The sequence below is a fragment of the Rhinolophus ferrumequinum genome, chromosome 3, assembly GCF_004115265.2.
Source record: "Rhinolophus ferrumequinum isolate MPI-CBG mRhiFer1 chromosome 3, mRhiFer1_v1.p, whole genome shotgun sequence".
Lineage (NCBI taxonomy): Eukaryota > Metazoa > Chordata > Mammalia > Chiroptera > Rhinolophidae > Rhinolophus > Rhinolophus ferrumequinum.
This window is the reverse complement of record NC_046286.1, coordinates 90,390,784-90,407,239: the sequence shown is the minus strand read 5'-3', so window position 1 is coordinate 90,407,239 and position 16,456 is coordinate 90,390,784. Positions and strand designations below refer to the sequence as shown.

The following is a 16,456-nucleotide window of genomic DNA, read 5'->3' as shown; positions in this document are numbered from 1 at the left end:
CATAAGGTTTATAGTACACACATATTTGAATCAGATTTGCTACTTATTAGAAACTCAGGTAAAATATTTCTTGATGGAAAAGTTATAATACACATTTAATTTTAGCCTTTTGCTTTTACCAGTGAATTTCAAAAACCCATTTCTACGCGTGTCACATGCGATTAAAAGTTCCCCAATTGCCAGATAGTCTCACAAGAACAGTATTGTATTAGATATGAATTCCATATCAGAAGTCTAAACTTTAGGATTTACATATGGATGAGAAATTCAGGGACCAATTGGGTTTGCTGAAATAAAGGTAACGGGTTTGGAAAATAAAATAGATTTGGAACACACCACTGGCATAATTCTGAGACTTTATACTTAGTTCTAGAACTTTGCTTCTCTCTGAAGTGGGCTTTCAGTCCTTCCCTTGACTGATAGTGAGGGGTCTATGTGATGGATGCTCAAGGTCCTAGAAGTTGGGAAAGTTGGCGAGTTCAGCTGCTTATGGGGTTGAAAACACCATGAGGCTCTCAGCCGCCTCGCCAGCTGACTGCTTTGTTCCAGCCTAAAACAGGTTCCAGGCTGGAGAGTAGCAGAAAACATTTAGGAAGTTTGAGAACTTAGAGTATTTAGAATAAATGGTAAGGAATTTTGACTTTGTTGTTGAGCTTGATATGAAAGAAGACATTTCTAAAGAAGTCTACTGCAAGGCTAATCCATTTATTAATAGATACAGTTGAAAATGTGAAAAAGATACACGTGTATCTACCCAAGAGTGACCCAGGGCAGACTGAAGGCGAGGGGGATTCAATTTAACCAAGCTTCCAACGTTGCTTAATAGGAAGTTATTAAGTGTGATTTGCTAAAGTAATATTTTCCCAATTGAATAAAGGACATTTTCTGAGAGATCATAAGCATAGAAAGTTATGTAAAAGAGAAAGCAAACATCCTTCTTGCAAAAACTGCAAAGTCACTGAAACAGGGTAACATACGTCTGTCACCCAGAACCCTGGCTCTTAATGTTAGTTTGCTTTCCCTCTCTTTTATATTAGACTATAAAAGAGATAAATTAATGCCATCTGTCTGATAAGTTTTAAACAAGCCTTTAAAGACTGTTCAAAATCTCCAATGGTGGGAGCTAAATGTTAAAGGTGCTAGAATTGGAGAAATTAGCAGGACTTAAAGAAAGAAAGAAAAGTCAAACAGACAAAAATTGAGTGGTAAAATAACCTTCACTGCAGCAGCCACCTCAAGGGTTCTCGTCAATACTAAAACCATCCACTTCAAGTTGCAACTATCAGTGTCAACCCAGGAGCAAATTCTCATAGGAAAATATGAGAATAAACACCGAGTGTACTTTACCAAATGGAAAATTCTCTATTTGGGACAAGCCTTATGAACACTGAGTTTGTTGTTGTGTTTGCTTTGATAACCGCTATTAAGGAATTATTATATATTTTAAAATTTGTGTTGGTGTCTCCAGTACAAATTTCTTCAGTCGTAGTTGTCTAGTGGATGTGTTATTCATCAGCATTGAGACGGTAACTGTTCTTGGCTTTCTCTGAGATCAATGTTTTCCTTTTGATCCTTATTTAGGGTGATTACATAACTTATTGTCCAAACTGGGTCACTTTTGAAAGTGATGTTAATAATTATTCTGGACACACAGGTGTAAACAAGGCAAATTAGTTCAATGGTGACATTTCTCCATCCATGCTGCCCTCTTTATGTATTTACTGATGTTATTGTGGGTGAGATTTATATCTATCTATATTATATATAGATAATAACATATAATAACATCCATAACACATGCAAATATATATACACATTTATGTACGCATATGTATACATACATATACATGTGTTTCGTATATATATGTAGATACAAAAAATAAATAATCAGTAGAAATTATTAATTTTAACAACTTTACATGAACCTAATTTTAATGGGAAATAAACACATTAATAATACTAGCTATTATTTTTTGTATTTGTTACATACAAGAGTCACATAATGAGCTCATGATAATCCTGCCAAAGAGACATTCATCTTGCCAGGTACAAGTGAGGAAAGAGCAGTGGTATCCAGATGACCCCTGGGCCCTCAAACTTGTTACGTCAGTGGCACCATGGGAGCAGATATAGAAATCTACAGAGGAGGTGCATTTCTTGTGACTGAAGACAGGGCATCCTGCTGTGCTCTGGTATCATCCTCAAGCTGGTTTGGGGCTTCTCCCTGGGATTGGTCCAGATGTGCACAGCTGTCTCGCTGACTTGGAAGCACCAGCCTGTACTCTATCCATGGCAAATTATGGCAAAGAAGCCCATCCTGTTAGTATTTATCATATGGAGAGCCAGGAGGCCAGGCACATGCTTTCAGGGAATATTTGTAACTCACACCATTTCCAACAGAAACACCAAGAACTTCTGTGTTTGCGTCGGTCTTAGGGGAGCCCAGGTACTTCCCTACCCTGCCAGCCTGTCCACTGGGTCTGCACATGAAAGGGGTGCTGCCATCAGTAAGAACCCCCAAGCTACTGGCGCAGCTCGGGATGAGCTAGCATTTGAGAACATGTGACAGAGTTAGAAAACCATCTGGCCTTTATAGGACCATTTTATTGCCATAGCAAGTGTCCCAGATAATGTCACAAGAATCTATCACTGAATCAACAGAATACATCACAGGATTTCATGTCATCCTATATTTCATAACCGGTGAGTGACTAGAGCATCCAAACTATTACTACTGTCACTTGGTGGGACAGTGAAAACATTTGAATCCCCTGGGGGTTAGGGCCTTTCATAACACTAGTTTCAGAGTTCTTAGTGAGAAGGGGATTTTATGCTTCATTTTCTGTGGTGCATTAACTGTTACGGACCACTAGGGTATCATTAAACCATTACCTTTTCTCATATACTAAATGGAATCAAATAATTGTAGTTGACTGTGTTTATTTACTTTCAAAAGAATACCTGTCTAACTACTTCACAGTGGATTGTGCAAATAGCTACCTTGATTCTAAAATAGTAATCTCGTTCTTGTTGGGAAAGCACAACAAGGGCTGTAAATTGTTGCCTGAGTGCAGCAACACGCACGGCCTCCCTGGAGATAGGTTTCGACTGTGTCCCTTCTGAAAACAGGAAATTCACGTTGATCCGGAGCGATGGGAGGAGGGTCAGCAGTTTTATCCACTGCCACTTACCACGGCTCTTCAGCATAGTGATTCAGCAGAAAGAACTCTGGACAAGGCACATGAACACCTGGGACCTGGAGGCCGCCCCGCTATAATATGTCAACAGTACATTTCCAACAAGCCATGGAACTTGGACAAGAGTCCAGACCTCCTTGGGTCTCAGTTTCCTAATCTAAAAAATTACCACAAGTGGATCAGATTATCTTCCTGAAGATCTCTTCCCTCTCTAAAGCTGTTATGCTTTGCTTCACCAATTCCACATTTATTGGTACTTGGCAAAGCCATTCGCATATATTATCTGTTGGAATCCTTACACAACTGGGTGAGATAGGTTCTATTATCACCATTTTACAAAGGAGAGAAGACTAAAGCACAGAGAGGTCAGGACTGGAGAGAAATGCCCTACTTCCCCTTCAATTAATGCTTGTTTTGTGAAGAGACTCATATAGAGAAGCACCACAGGCCTTTTATCTTACCTAATGGGAAGAGAAGAGGATTCATTTTATTGGTGTATTGAGAAAAAGAAAGTGGGCATGCTCAGCTCAGCCATTTACCTCTCATTTGGAGCCGACACTTAACAGTACGCAAGGGTACTGGTTGGTTCTTCAGCCTTTGGTAAACGTGGGCTGTAGTTCCCCAGCTATGCCAGTTGGCAAGATAGGTTAATCTACCTAGTTTTGGGGTCAACCATTGAAAAGTCTATTGTGACCACATGTCTAATCCATGTCTCTAAGCCAGTATAGCTTTTTGTTTGTCTTTTTTTGTTGTTGTTAACTTTCGAAAACTTTTTCATTGAGGTTTAGCCTATATATGGTAAAGTGCAGAAATCTTTACGGTACAGGTCAACAAATGTTTACCTATGTACATGTCCATGTCCATTTGTACACGGTCATGATGTTGAGCATTTCCAGATGCTTTCACTTATTTAGAGCATCCATAATTTATCCCAGCAATGTTTTGTCATTTTTCAGTGTACAGATTTTAAGTATTTGCTTTTTATGGTGCTACTACAACTATTGTCTTTGACATTTTAAAATATTATTTGTGGCCAGTATATAGAAACACTATTGATATTTGTATTTTGGCCTTGTATCCTGCAAACTTACTAAATTTACTTATAATAAGTAAATAGAATTACATTATATTTTTTTTTATAAATTCTTCTGTCTTCGGTGTATACAATCCTATTACTGATAAAACATATTCTATCTCCATCTGTTTGATTCCTGGGTCTATTTCTCAGTTCGACCCAAATTTGGGAAGGCAGTATACTGACTGTCCCACTGAAATCCCAGGGATTTGAATTCAAGGTCACACAGCAAGGACAGAGGTAGTGGCCTCCAGAGCTGGATCTGGTCCCTGCCAAGCAGCACTGTGCATGCAAGTAGCAGCCATACCCAACTACTCTAATAGCTCCATAACAGACAAGACATTTATTAGCAAATACAAGCACTTTTATGTTTATTTATTCTGAGTTTTTAATAATATTGTCCTAGTTTGAATGTCCAAAGTGGAAAATATAGAAAATAGATTGAAAGAATGTTGAATTCCAATAGAGTCAATAGAGTGTTTTGTGGATGCCTGTTCTATTTCATTAATATAACCCCATCATTATGCATGTCTAGTTATGCTGCCTTTTAAAATCTAGACACTCGGCATTAGCTTCAAATTAAAAAGAAACAAAACAAGTATTCTTCTATCACATCATAAAACAAAGAAGTATTTTGGAAGACACTGGTAAACATAACTGTCCCTGGAGAAAATATTCTTCTGATTTCTTAGCATTTGGAGCTCTCCACTGCCTCTTTTTATCTGATAGCGTTACATACTCAATAAATAATTTGATACAATCTCAATTCATATTGAAATAGAAAGGGCTGTAATTATTTTATATTGTCAAAATATCAAGCGAAGAATATGAAATGCATGTTCCTTTAAATGACCCACGTATTAACTTAATTGAAAGAGGATGAATCAGGTCATTTTAAAAATGATGACCTCAGAGAACTAAAATGCCCTCGGTTTTTCTTGAAGGACTGAACTGTTAAATTTTTTAAATGCTTTTCCAGAGAGAATTTGTGATAAGATTTATAATAGTCTAGACTTGTCTGTGCTTGAGGCTAGGGTCTGAGAGTTTGTTTCCTCTGACTGTATTTTTCACTTTCCCTACAAAGTTTTCTCTGCTCGTATCACAGAAACATATGCTCCTCTGTATTATTTGCTATTTAGTTTATTAAAATGTAAATTAACTCCTCTGTAGGATGGAAAAGAAGAAAGGATCATTTAATCCAGAGTATGTTACTATCACTGTTATTATTAGTTGAATTTCTATTGCTTAAACCCACCTAGTTTTAACATATGTGAATAATACGGACATTTTTCTTTCTAAATACAGCATCACAAACTATTATTAAGAGAGAAATTCCACAGTTATATAACAAGAACACCATGCTCCCTGTAAATTGATGGTAATTATGGTAAACTTTTAATTCCCTGAAAATCAATTGCATTTTAGCTAATTTGGATTTCAAAAAATTATGGTGTATGTGAAAAACAAATGAGGACAATCATTGGTGTGTTTAAGTGATGCTGAGGACTAGTTAGTAACACTCAGCTGAACTGTGGGGCTCTTTGTTTCTCTACGGAGAGAAAACAAAGGCGGCTTGACGTGTGCCTTTGCCTTTCTTATTGATCTGGCACAAACAGTGTCATGGAGTTATAACCCACTTGCTCTGGAGTAACTCATCTTTGCAGGTCCACAGTAAGCATTTGGCAGGTAATCACAGAGGTGGAGTATGTAACAGAGAGCTGGCTGCTCCATCCATTGTGGGAACTTAGAGTGTTATTAAAATTCATCAGGAACCAACTCCCTTCTTAACAATCTGCTGGGTCAGAATCCTTGCCAAGCTTCTCCCTCTTAGCCTCTTTTAAGCTCTAAGGAGGCAATCTATGCTAATAGCACCATTTGTCCTTATTTATGGGTAATAGGAAACATGTTTTCCTCACATATGTAAGGGAGTTCCATAACTTCATGCTATTACGGTCCATTTTGAGTTCTGCTCAGTGGTTTGTCCTTTTTTATTATCTGTAGTTTTATGGTGCTATGTTGAGAGTTAACTAAAAGTTAGAGCAGATTTTGCAGAAATACAAGAATTATTTGTGAAAACTCCACTTATCTCTTATCTATTTAATTAGGGTCTAACATAGCATCTTCTGGTAACCACTAAAGAGTCTTGTAACCAAAGGTAAAAACAAAACCATAAAAATGATATGGCATTAACATTATGCATCCCCTTTTATGATTGACTGCTGATTAATACAATGTGGTATCCATAATTTGACAAAATGCTGTACATAAGAAAAGTCGACTTTTTTTATGTATGGGATATATGAAAGAATTTCTTATCTTTCAGCCCTTTTCCTGGAATTCATATGCCAAGTGGATAAAATGGGAGCCTGGAATAGAAGCCTGACATGTTCTGGGCAGACTCTGAGGTTTAAATATAGGCTATAAGTCTTATTACCTAAGTCTGCATCAACAAAGAATGGAATATACCATGGATTTTCATTTAGAGTTCATTTTCCCAGGGCCCTATTAGTTGGTATTTTACATTGATATTTTATGTAGACTTAACAATCCATGTAGACCCCGACGTTTCAATTGTTGGGATTTCCTGAATGGCACGTTGTCTTTTATGGGGTGTCTCTCAACAGCACATCTTGAAAGAGTCTAATTTGGAATTCCTAAGAGCTTAATATGAACTCATAGCTAGTGAGATTTTAGTCAGCATCTAAAAGAGTAGCTCCTGAGAGGAATATTGTCAGGAGCTTATAGGCAAAGAGCTCTTAGCCAAATCTGTTGATAAAACAAATACAGGGTCAAGACTTTATCTGAATCTGCTTGGACAGGTCAACCACTCTTCTCAGGCTGTGAAAGGAATACTTACAGAAACAAGAATGCCAAATGTTGATTCTATAGGAAGGATCACCTTGAGAGGTCACATGGCTGATCTAAATCTATTAAAATTATGTTCAGGAATGGAATATATGCACTATACTCAAGATGGTCAAGTTGATTTTCATGGGGTATGGGTTAACAATTCTGAAATAGCTGTACTGATATACCAAGGGTGAACCAATAAATGAATAGAAGGCAAACGGTAGAAGCCAAGTTTATTGCAGCTGGAGTGGGAGGTTACAGATAAGCAAAGGGGGAAAACTAGAATAAACCATGTAGTAGTGGTGTAGAGGTGAAGGCATCAGTATGAATTTAAGTTTAGCTTAATATATACACTGATGAATTTATAGAGAAATAATTATACACGGACGTTTACATGTGGATGTATATATGTACATGGGTGCAGGGTATATGAGAACTCCTTGATCTATGTTTGCAACTTTTCTTTAAAACTATTCTAAAAATACAAATTTTATTGTTTTTAAATGTACAAAAATTAGCATCAAACCTGACCTGGAATCAGGTAATAAGAGGTAACATGATTGAATGCTTGCTGTGTGACAGGAATTTAATATATGTATATATGACCTTAGTCACCCCACAATGACTTATGAAATAGGTGATATTACTATGCCCAGGTCACTGATGGGAAATCCAAGGACCAGTGGGTCAAATAACTTGCTCAAGGCCACACAGCTGGATAGTGGTAGTGACTAGCTCATCACCCAGCTGATCTGACTCCAGAACTCTCACTCTTAAGTACCACACTGCTCTGTCTCTTACTTAGTTACAGTCCAGGAGTGATATTACACTCAGCAGGCTCAGGGAAAATGTGGCATTTGAAAGCATATTAATAAATGTTTGTGTATAGAAAATGAAATTTGTCCGTGATTGTAGATTATGTGTAATCTATAAAGAGAGCTCGCATACATTTCATCTCATGGTCAGGTCACCATGATTTATATCACATGGATGATATTGAAACAGAGGCAGTATTTTTTGCATAGCTCTTTCATATAGATGTTTCATTCACTACTACACAGAGAAGTTGAAAACCAACAGACAAAAATCGTTTGAAAGGAAACGCACCACAAAGAACCAATATTCTATATTCTGTAAACCGCAGACTTACCTAGCCACAGCAACTATTAATTCCCCCAGATTTTATCTGAGTTCCCACACTGCTCCAGGTTCAAGTTTTGTGGGGATACATTTGTCCATGTACTTAAAAAGCTGGAAGTGCACATTCTGTTCCAGGGGAAAATACCCACAGAAGTTTAGCTTAAGAATCTAATTAAATAAGTGACCATGGAGGCAGCAAACAGTCTTGGATGGAAGCAGTTTGGAAGCCAAACTCTGAGGAGCCTTGAACGTACGTACCACAAGGGAATTTGTAAAGCAGCACCCACGGTCAATGCCTGTAGTTACCTAGATGGCTAACCTAGCCTGTTGGGCTCAGCTCTTTGCAAACTAACCTTGCTCAAGATGATCAAAACACACTCATCAAAAATGCACTCGAAGAACATATGGAATTTAGCTTCTCTGGGCCAATATTTCTGTTGACTGTGGGACTTTTTAATGCCTTCTGGGAACCTTGCTTTCTAGGATGCCAGGTGTTCCACACTTTTTGGACCAAAACTCAGTCCTGGGATTCAGCCCTACTGAAATAACTGGGCAACAGATCAAGATGTTTCCCTGATGGCTTCTGGTTATTCTTAGATGAGGATATACGAGACAAACACAAATGTGGTCAAGATGATTCTTTGTCTGCACTTATTCCTTGTTCATTTTTATAACCAAAGTGAATTTTTCTAGTGTTACAGACACAATTATCTTCAATTAGGACTTGAAATTTAGATGAAATAGGTATGCCTGCCACCCATCAATGTATCTATGATTCTCAAAAGAAAAGAAGGAGCATAGAGATTAGTCATAACCAAGGCTACATTAAAGGAACAAACAATGGATGCCTGTAGCTATTCATAAAGGTAAACGTCTAGGCTGATGGACTCGATTTTGACAAAACCCTGTGTTATTTGAGCGCAATCCTGGTTTCACGTGCAAAATCCAGTGATACTAGAAATCTTTATACCATGTATGCACGTGTATGTGTGTGTGTGTGTGTGTGTGTGTGTGTGTGTGTGTACTTGCTCATGATTTGGGTTAAATAGTCGTACGTTTGTGTGCATTCAAAGCACTGTACGACTTTGATGTCTGATACCCTGCAGCATTTTTTCAAATGAACTTGACATAGAAAGAGGAAGCCTCATTTTCATTAACACAGGCATGCTGAGCTGTCACAGTACTCTGATGAGGTCAGAGATATGGCACTGGTCCCCCTGCACTGGTTTCTTATGTAGCTAGGAACAAAAAGGCAGCAGCAGAGATGAATCCCATCCTTAATGAGGGACAATAAAGCCAGTGTAAAGATTAGTTTCCTGAGAAACACGTACTGGAACCAAGTATGTACATTCACCTGGTATGTGCTCAGAAATACTTGGGAAGGGAAAACCAGGGAACAGACTGAAAAGCAGGACACTGCCACCTTGATCGAACATGACAGCTTCTTCTCGTGAGGAGGGCAACAGGAAAACCATTAAAGCATCTTCTCTAAGAGCACTTGGCACTGATTTTTCAGTTGGGTCCCTCAAAAGCTCACCAAACTATAAAGTAAAGGCAGCAGTGGTCAGTGATTCCTTTCTGCCTCAACAACTGCCAAATCACACTCACCAGGTATTTATACAACTGCTCACGTAGACTGGAACAGCATAACATTGCACATAGACTGGAACAGCATAAAATTACCCTGGTGGATTTTTTTCAAGTTATATTAGTCAAGGGGGGAAAGAATGTTTTGTGTATCAAGGGATATTATGGTTTATTGGTGAGTTTCTATTGCTCCTCCTTCCTTGAGTGTGATGGAGATACGTGTTTCTGAAGCCCAGAATTAGCTGGGGATGAAAAGAGCAAGGGTAGATGGAGGCCATTTTGCTGCCAGAAATCCACCACAACACATCCCGTATTCCTACTGCCAATTGCAAAACCACCATCATTTTGTCAGAATAGACTCGATCTGCAATGGAAGCACACAGTGCTTGTTTTCATGCAGTAATAAGAGTTATTCAGACAACTGTCTTCTACATCATCTCAGTTGTTATCATAGTGAATGACTGACAGCTCAGGAAGGGGATAATGACCTCACTGAGGCTTGATTATTATTGATGGTGATTAGAATACATTTAAGAACTCTCAAACGGAAAACTGATATGATGACTACAAGCTATGACTTGAGATTATTGAATAAAAACTGTGATCTAAAATGAAGTCTCTATTTAATATGTTAGTCAAATTAGAAGCTCTCTAACATCCTTAGAAATAAAATAAAAAGCTGTGTATAGATGTAAAAAATGAAGGGGGAATGTTCGGGCAATTATTTCAGTCTGAAGCAGTAAGTGAGAATGTACTTCAAATCTCTTAAAAGACAGAACCAAAAACATGTTCCATTTTAAGCTTGTGAACAGAGTGTTGTTGAAAGAAAGTTGTTCAAGAGCGCTATCCATTCAGTTCCCTGATGGAATGAAGAGGGACAAAGGTGTGGGGGCTGGGGAGAATAGGAATTTATATGATAATAAGAATAACAATAGAAATTAGTAGCTTTTAGAATAAATTTAAAATGAGAATGACAGCTCATTCATTTAGGCTATTCAACAGAATAAGAATTTAATACTGTATTGTCTGCATTCTCATTTTGAAAGACACTCATTCAGCCACCCATGATGCATGTCCCATGTCTTGAACTCTGTGCTGTTTATATATTATAAAGAGTCAAATTGTGTGGGTCCAACTCTCAGTGCAAAGATTTAGGAAAGGAATCAATCACTGTGGAATCCCAGGGACCCTTCATTCAGGAGGTTGGATATATAAGACTGCTGCTAAGCAAGCATAAGACACCCGAGTAAAGAAAGGGGAAGGAAGAGCCTTCCTACGTAGCAGAAACATTGATCGAGGTGGAAAATTGGAAGGAAATACCGAGTGTGCAGGGACAGGAAGAATCGAAACCTTTATTAACTCGGTTAATAAAGATAACAATAAGAGCAGCTATTATTTATTAAACTGTAAAGAGCCAGTCAGAGGGTTTTCGACCTGAAGCAACAAATCAAAAGGAGTCTCTATAGTCTTCCAGCACAGAAGGCTCAGGTTTCTTCTCGGCAGCATCCCTCCTTTTTAGGCCTACTCTCCTAGATGGCTGTCCAGTCCTCAGTGACTGTTCTAAACAGGCATAAACTTGTGGTCGTACTCTAAGCCATAGACATCCATGAAGTCCTGAGGGAAATGGCTGAATGACACAAGCAAAGAAAGCTGAGTTCACATTCTCCTATCAGTTGGGGCTTGGGCCCCAAAATTCAGAATCAAAGCAGGCCAGGATAGGTCACATAGAAGCTGCTAGATCTGAGCTCGTTGGACCCAAGTAATTTCAGCCCTATTCCATCTTTTCCCTATCCACCCAAACCCAAACTCTCCTGCTCTCCAAATCTCTATACTTTGAGCTTGAATTATATCAGCATTGAAAACGTCAACTCATAGCATAGCTGGCAGGTCCCAACCCATTATTTTTTATGGTAAAAATGTACTGTGATAATAAAAAAATAAAAAGAAAAGAAAAAGAAAAAACTGTGATATATCCATAAAATTGAATATTATGCAGTGCTAAAAAGAAATAACAATCAAGGCATAAAAAGACATGGAGAAAATTTTCAAATGCGTATTTCTTAGTGAAGGAAGCCAATCTCAAAAGGCTAAGTACTATATAATTCCAACTATATGACAAAGGAAAACGCAGCGCTATGGCGACAGTAAGAACATCGGTGGTTGCCACAGGCTGCGGGGAGTGGGAGGGGAGGGATGAATGGGCTAGGCAGAGCACAGAGGATTTGGTAATCAGTGAAAACTCTCTGCATGACATTATAATGGTGGATGCAGGTATACATTTGTCCAAACCCATGGAATGTGCTCCACCAAGAGTGAACCCTAAAGTAAACTATGAACTTTGAATAATGATGGGTCAGATAACGTAGGTTTATCAATTATAACAAATGTACCACTCTGGTGGGGACGTTGCTAATGGGGAAGGCGGTACATGGTGAGTCCAAAGGGCATATAGGCAAATGCTGTACCTTCTTCTCAATTTTGCTGTGAACCTAAAACTGCTCTAAGAAAATAAGGTCTTTAAAAATATACATACCAGCAGCTATTTAATAATATTTGCTCTGCTGTGGTTTAGGAACATGGGAAGTTTTTATTTGTCCTGTTTGCACACAAATGTTTGTGCCATTGCATATCTGATCATTTTCTTGGTATAAATCTGGTGCAGTAAAATTGCCCAATCAAGATGTTTCTTTAGATTCTGGATGCATATTGAAAAATTGTCCTTCAGGAAACTGTACCATTGATTCTACCATCAGCTGCCTATCTGAGTGTCGATTTTACTACATCCTGACCAACACTACCTACTATCATTCTGTTAAATACTTGCCACTTTGATAGGTGAAAAATTGTTCCTTTTGTTTTGATTATTAGGGGGATAAAGCTTTTTCTTTCTTGCGAATTGTGTATTCCTGTCTGTTGCCTAATTATTTTAAAATTCAATAATGATGTTTGTTATAGTATTTTCAAACAGTTATCATTTTTTTCACTTTTGCAAATTTTGTTGTAAATAAATACAAAATATAAGTCTGATTTACTAAGCACATCCCTGTGCTGTATCTTTAGAATGGGAATTTCCTGGCAGGGAAGTTGTGGAAGTGGTGCTTTCTGAGTTTCTGTCATGGCACACAGACCCCACGTTCTATGAAAATGCCAGGGCACGTGCAGGTTCAATTCCAGTTCTAGGAAGCTGGCTTAATATCTCTGTCCCTTATTCCCACATTTACGTTTGCTGCTTTGTGTCCTTTGTCCTGGGAATATTTTAGCCACATCTCTACTAAGTGAACTAATTTTATTGAAGCATTCAGCTTCTTTATTAGTTTGCAAATATTAGAGTGTATAATTGCATTTGATGGCCTCTTATGATTTTAGCACTTCTGTACATTCTTATTAAAGGAGGAAAAGTCATAGAAAGAAACAGGCATACAGAAATAAAAGCATTGCTAGCATCTTATGGACCTCCTCAGGCAGAACCTGGAACATGAGAGACCGGGAAGTGGGCTTCCAGCACCTGCTGCCTGGTTCTAGTGCAGAGACAGAACTCTGGACCCAAGGAGTATTGCCTGTGCTGCTACATTCACATCTCTGGAGGGCATCATTCTCAGAGAACACAGTGATAACCCTGGAGTTGTACAATGTGGAAGTCCTTCCTGGAACTAGGGACCCGGTCCGATAAATACATTCAGCAGGAAAAGGAGAACCCATGTTGGGACCTGGGCAGTAGGAAGTAATGGAAGAGTCATGCAGATTCCTGCAAGGTAGAAGAGCCCAGAGTCTGCACCCTTTCAGTGGACCGTTTCCATGGCAGGATTTCTCTCGCTAACAAAGGGATTATCAAGAACAAGCGTTTAAGCAATGGTGGTACTACAGAAACTAGCAGGAAGAGAGACACAGAAAAATATACAGAGTCAGGCATTGAGTCTGGGTTCAAGGTCGGGAAATGTCAAGGCCAGATGCCCAAGACTAGGAGCAAAGGTGACTCTTGTTGAGTTGAGTGATCTAGCAGGTTATATTGGTGCCTCACTCAGATCACCTTTATCAGTCAGAACACTTACACCCCAGTTGCCATAGTGTTGCTGATAACAAACAGGGGCTGCCTCGCGCTATGAAGAATTGCACTCAGACAGCTAGAGATGGATCATCAGGAAGGCCACACTTTCCCACCCTCTGCTCCATAGAAGAAATCAGCCAGTGACTGACTGACTTGAAGTTCCAAAAGCTGGGCCCCTTGCTAACTCTGGTCTGTCTGTATCCCAAAGCATTCTCATGGGATTAGATGGAAGCTTCTCTCCAGCTAAGACATCGCTGAGCTTATTCCCTAGCCCTATGCTGTTTCCCTCCCCCTCCTTCACTTGAGAGCGCATCTCATAAATCATTACTAGCAAAAGAATCTCTGCCTCTGGCTCTCCTTCACAGGCACTCAACCTAAAGTAGGAGGAATGGCCTGTAATCTACTAGACCATAGTTCATAGGCAAGATTCTAAAAGTCTTCCCTGTTTTCCCTCTCCACATCAGGATTGATCATGAGACACTTTTCTCAACTATTATCAGCATTAAACCCTTTTAAGTTATCTGCTGCAATGAAGATTCCTGGGCTCCATCACAGATCTGCTAAAAAAGAGCATCTTGGGAAGGTCTCATGAACTTTAAAGACTAAGAATGATGTTTCAGGACTTGCAGTAGAAGGATTTTATTGATAGAAATCAAGTGGTTGGGCAAATGAAGAGAAAGGGGCACGGGAGCTGGGAACCAGTTAAAGCAGAATTTGAAACTGAATGCATACCTGACATAATGTAAGGCAAATAAGAGGCATCTCAGTAGTGAAAGCAACTTTCCCAGAGAGGGATGCACAGCTGGAGAATATCTAGGAGAGGACTGTGTCCTTTGTTAGTTTGTGTCACTTCACTGACCCTTGGGGTTCCTACTAGTAAAACAGGATAATGAGGCGTTCCACTTAAATTATTTGCATTTTATGGAGATAGACTGAAACAACGCAGTAAGTGCTTTAAACCACTTGGAAGAAAGGGCATTACATAAATATCAGTTATAACACTATTAATACCATCTGGCTGAGGTTCAAAAACCACAGCCAAGTTTTCAAGCCTTACAATATTCATGTAGCTATAATGAAGTTCAAGAGGCTTCAGATTTAATCCGCAAAATGTCAATGAAAAGAATTTCTTGTTTGATTTCCAAATTACTCCCAACTGAAGGCAGATAGTACCTATAAGACTTCTGCAACTGGAAACTCATATTTGCTTTAAGAGTGAGACTGTATAATGGATTTTTTCCCCATTAAATTTTGTCTGAGTTTTAAAGGAAAAAAGACTTCTAAATGAAAAGAAATTCTTTACACAGGAATTCATGCAAGGATGAGGTCTGGTCATATATCATCAGGACCATGGAATATTCTTGGGCTGAAAGCAAATAAGGTTGTCAAGACAAAGACCTCAAGCTTATGGTGATTTATTACTGAGAAAAAAGGCATCATGGCACACAAGTAGCATGTGAAGATGGAGATAATGATACATCAGGTGCTTCTCACCCCATAGACCACTCCAGTCCAGCCCACCTGCTTTCCCTAGGACTGTTCCACACCTGCCAGACATAAGCTGGTGGGAAGCATGTATGGAGAGAGAGCAGCAGATTTGCATTCTGGTCTTAGCTTGTTTATATTGGCTAATGAAACTGTATGCCAGTAACAAATTCTGGCCTTGGCTTCACCATATGTAGCAAGAAGGATAATAGGGACAACTTTCTAAACATTGTATAAAAAATGTCCATGGCATTTGTGTTGTGTGGTTATACACAAGTCAGTCTATCTGGGTCCAGCTTCTTCATTTTGTAAAATAATTTGGATCAAGTTATGCCCAGATCTTTATATTAAAAGTCATCCATAGGGTGAGAACAAAGCCATTCAGTTACCCATACCTGCCACTGGCATTCTGGGAACTACCGAGATGACTAAAAAGACCAAATCTGGCCACTGGTTTTCACCTGCTCATTCCCCAGACCTCACACTGGGGCTAGTCATTAGGCTCAAATGTACCTGCATCTCACTTCTCTACCACTATTCACTCCAGTTAGAAATCCTCATTAGCAGTGAAATGGTTGAAGGGGGAGAAGGCAAAGAGAGTAAGAAGAGAAAATCAGCCTGAAGAACAAGGATTTTATAACAATAATGTGTGATTTGACATTTCCCCATTATATCTTTCTAGGCTTAAAGGAAATAAATATGAGAGACAGAGAGAGCAAGAGAGAAGAAGAGGGGAAGGGAAGGGAGGGGAGTGGAGGGGAGGGCAGGGGAGGGGAGGGCAGGGGAGGGGAGAGGAGGGGAGGAAACTAAAAAAGTGTCTTTTAGCAACACAATATGCTCTGGAAATAAATAAGGAATAATAGCTTTCAACTTTTTGTGGTAGGCAGAATGGCCTCTACAGACGTGCAAATCTCTGGAGCCTGTGAACTTATGTCACATGGCAAAGGTACTTCGCAGATATAATTAAAGCTGAGGGTCTTAAAAATAGGGGATTTTTCTTGATTATCCAGGTGGACCCGATCTAAACCATAGGAGCCTTACAAGCAGGAAACTTTCTCTGGCTGGAGTCAGAGAAAT

The 16,456-nt window shown here is 39.1% G+C and overlaps 1 protein-coding gene across 6 annotated transcripts in view; it reads right to left on the bottom strand.

Moving 5' to 3' along the window:
- GRM1 (glutamate metabotropic receptor 1) overlaps positions 1–16,456 on the bottom strand; it is a 344,263-nt gene that overhangs the window by 67,246 nt on the left and 260,561 nt on the right. The gene's annotated exons all lie outside the window — the stretch shown is intronic.